This window comes from Spermophilus citellus (genome assembly GCF_964194105.1).
Source record: "Spermophilus citellus genome assembly, chromosome: 9".
NCBI lineage: Eukaryota > Metazoa > Chordata > Mammalia > Rodentia > Sciuridae > Spermophilus > Spermophilus citellus.
Window position 1 is genome coordinate 125,610,870 of NC_138191.1, and position 4,366 is coordinate 125,615,235.

The following is a 4,366-nucleotide window of genomic DNA, read 5'->3' on the forward strand; positions in this document are numbered from 1 at the left end:
AACAGCAAGGTGCCGTGCTTGAACTCCACCCATAGTGCATGCTCAGCCCCAGCTTTCTGATTGAGAACATCACATGACCGGGGCTTCTTATCAGCTTCCGGCTGTCACTCAAACCTCTCCGTACAGTGTCGACTTGGACCTTGGCAGGGACGGGAATTCTGGGCAATAAGTTTCAGCTTAGCTGAGAAACATGATGCAAATCCACAGTGGCCTCTCTTGTTGCCTCCTCCTCCCTGTCCACATCTTTCCACCATCCTTTCCAAGTAAACACAATAGCAAAATCATCTTCCTGCCCAATAGATGGTGGTCATCGCTTCTACAATCTAGAACATACAGAACGGCCCTAACGAGGATGGGGACTTCTTTCATCCAGCTCAGGTGAAATTCATTTCTATACTCTAGTGTGATTCTAGCTGAATCTCAGTCCCCTTTTGATAGCCTCTAAGGACAGAGATACAGAGTTAACTACAGGAACGTCTTATGCAAACAGCACAGGAAAGGGCTGCAACGTTCCAAATGGCGACTGGCAGTGAGTGTAGGGCATGATGTAACGTGGGGCACGTTGCATCAGAAAAGAGGAAGCTTAACTTGCTGGCTGCTACCCGCTTCCCAGTCCTGGGGCCACATGTGGCTAAGAGAGCACCTAGCGATTAGCCAGAAGGCACTGCCGTGGGTTGCAAGGATGGGCTCAGAACCCTTCTGCCCTCGGACAGCTTTTGTCTCCCATTACTGCCTGTAGGATGGGTGCACACGTAAACTCTCCCCACCCTGCTGACCTTTACCCTGATTGGCTCCTGTACATTATATTAGCTGTGTGTGTTTTCTCACTAAACGAGATCCTGCTTTGACTGTCCTTCCTGGCGTGTCTGATTGTCCTCCGGCGAGGGAGGGCTGGGTGCGGGCGGCCAGTTGACCTTTACCTTTCTTGGTTTGTCCTGGTTGGGGCGTGCTCCCCCAATCTCTCCCGCAGGTCAGGAGGGAACAGGGGGCTAAGACCCCCAACAAGCGGGGGCCAGCGTATATCTGTAAGGCAGCTGAGATCCTCCTCCTTGTTCAGCTGATCCTAGGGAACTCGCTCCTGAAGTTACCCGTTATGGAGGAGGTGCTGGTGAGGTAGGGCATGCCATAGCGCCAGCCGCTTGGGAGGCTGAAGCAGCCTGTGCTGTCGGGACTTTCGGGGCCCATTCCGTGTGTGCCACTCACTGCCCTTTGATGACAGAATTGCTGCTGTGCTTGCCCACCTTTACGTCTCGGTGCGTCGGAGAGCAGCCCGTTCTCGTGATGCCTGGTCATCTGAGGTCAGGCATTCAGTGCTGAGGCCAATCAGCAGGCCCCCATGCCCTCTCTGAAAAGGGGAAGGGCTCCCTTCGGCTGGTGGCATGGCTCTGCTCCTAAACTCTGAGGGCCTGCCCTGTGCGTTGCCCGGAGGCCTGTGGAGGCTTCCTCCTGCGCCTCTAGCTCACGCATTCCAAGCCCCATTGGACCTGCTGGGTCACACGCCCAAGCGGCAGAGTGGCCTGCCCACCTATGGCCTGTTGCAGAGCCTGCTCTTGTTCTGGGGTCCACTCATCTGGCAGCTGCTCAGGACATCTGGGGAATGGGTTGAGGTGACAACCAAACGAGCTGCATGTCTCCCCAGTCCAAATGGCGCACGGAGCACTGTGCTTCCTTCTCAATGAATCGAGAGCTGGCCAGATGCATGTCAAAGGGCAAGGGGACCCCGAGAGAGTGTGCCACTGAGAGAGCACGCTCCTGTATTGTTGTGGGATATATTTTCCCCCTAAGGCACAAATACGTGTTAAGTAATGTCTCTCCCTAATCACTTGGTCCATCCAGTATGATGTCACCAAAGGGGGTGGACCAGTGTGATGTCCTGGAGTTGGAGAGATGGTGAAGGTCCCCCTGGACCAGATCTCCACCTGGCTAGAGAACTGATATAGCCAGGCAGCAGGAAAGTGACCTGCTATTGTTGGCCCCGCAAGTTGAAAGGGACGGCTGTGGCAAGGCAGGGCACCCCTCCAGCCTTGATTCAGGACCACCACCCCCAGCCTTTTTTGAACAGGTTTCTGTCTTCTGCAGAGGCAGGCAAAGAAGTGTTGGTGTCCCTTATCTTGAGCAAAGGGTCACTTTTATTATTGTTGTTGCTACTGGAAAGAAAAATGCAGGTAGAAAGAGTGGAGGGCTTTGGGGGTCCGTAATAATTTTGTCAATCAAACTGGAAAGATGGAGTAGCCACCAGGAAATGACCTTAAAAGTCAGAAGAGAACCGAAGGCCTTGAGTTCATCATTTTCTATTTCCGAGTTCTCCAACTCCACAATGTTTTATTTTCACTAAAATGCTGTACGGCATCAACTACTCGGTCACCCAGAGCTTGCGAAGACTAAACACTTGTGTAAAAGCTTGTGCACCGTGGATCATTTTATTCCTGGAGGCCACGGACAATCAGTGTCCCCCTTTACCACTAAACACCAGCCACAAAGGCCTTTATCTCTAATCAGATAAGAACACAACCCTGAGAGCACACCCCAGAGCCTGTCTTTGAGGCCCTGTTCCTCGGGAATAAATTCCATGTCATCAGAGTTCAGCAGAGGCAGGAGCCCTCTCTCTAATGACAGATTGATGGAGGGATTTTAACCTCTCGCAGGTAGAGAGCTGGCGTGGCACTCCGTGGGTGGCACAGCCTGAAGTTAGCACAGCGGACTGTCTGGAAGAAAAGACGATAACTGTGAAGGGCGGGGAGCAAGGACAGACGGAATCCATGAAGAGGAGTGGGACCCCCCGGGGGGACAAGATCCATGTGGGTCTCAACACCTTCAGCCCCAGGGTGCGAGAAGCTGGAGTCAGAGAAGGCCCAGGAGAGAGCCAGCAGCGAGGCCAGGCGTGGGCAGCGCATCTGTGCTGCACACAGGTCCTGCGCTCGGCTCCCAACTTCCAAGTAGGAAAAGAAACCTGGCTTCACTTCTGCCTTCCACATCTCACACAGATCACCTCCCAGGGCCCTGCTGACCCAGGACTCCGCAGGGACAGGAATTCTGGGAAAAGGAGTTTAGGCTTAGTTACACCATCCCGATTCACCACACCTGCCTGGTACAAATCAACATGGGTTTTTTCCAGCGTCTGCTGAAAGACCTGGCCCGGCTGCCAGGCTCCCCTGGGGCTGCCGTCTGCTTTACCGGCTAAGAAAGGAGCCAGCTTTGGCATCTGGTACCCCGCTGCTCCCCCCACCCCACTCATGTTCCTCGCTACCCGTGTGTCCTCAGGCAGAGCACTTGGCCTCCCTGAGCTTCCGTCCCACCCCTACCATGGGTGGGGACACCAGCCTCATGGGTGCTGCTGCCGCCCAGGCAGGACTGGCGGGACTCCAGGTACTCAGCAGGCCTTAGCCCTCCCCACTCTGTTTCCACCAGTGGACTCCCTTCGACTGCTTTTCAGTGGGGGACCGGTCTGAGCACCCCCCGAAGGCACACATGTGCGAACAGATCATGTTATCCACGAGGGGGGGTGGGTGTGTTTTAATCCAAAGCCCGATTTCACACACCAGCAGAGGACCTACTGTGACAAGGCCACATGTCCACTGAGTGTCACTGAGTGACCTCTGGTGACACCCCTGCCAGCCAAAGAATAGGCAAGTCACAGTTTGGGACTCACTTAGCTCTCATTGCTTCCCAGAGCTGTCCACAGCAGGAAAGGCGGGTCCCCTGGGGTCTCCTCCTTGGAGGATGAAGCCTAGAGCCCCAGACAGACTGACCGCCCAGGGCAGCCTCCGAAACCAGAGAGGCAGTTAGAGCAGAGAAGAAATGTAGCCGGGCCTCGGCTGGGATCCAGGGGGGTCTCCTGGGAACCCCAGTGTAGGTGAATCCCTCAATTGCTCTGAGCTCCATTTTCTTCCTTTATGAGCAGGAGTTGAAGACGGAGCAGGAGAGTGGGCAGAGCCCAGGGTTGATAGAGCCAGGACTTGAGGTAGGATCCTACTTCCACTGTTGATATGCTCTGTGACTTTGGGAAAGTCACCTAACTTCTCTGAGCCCAGATTTTCTAGTAGATCTATGAAGGTCCTCCATGGTCCCTTCAGCTCAAACCCAGGTCAGCCTGTGGTGTTTCTTTTATAACCTCACGGCATCCCTCGCCTGGCCCTGGAGGGAAGCTTCCTATTACCTCCCCATATACCTTCAACACTGGACCTGGGCAATGGCTTTGACCTTTAAAATGTAGTGAGCGAATTGGGCACTGAATCCCTACTCTGTGTTGCGTTGTTAAATATAGACACTCCTCAGTCTATATCAAAACACTAGTACATTGAGAGTGACTCATAAAATTAAATTTTATTTAGAAAATGTTTGACACTGAAGGTTTTTAAATATAGAT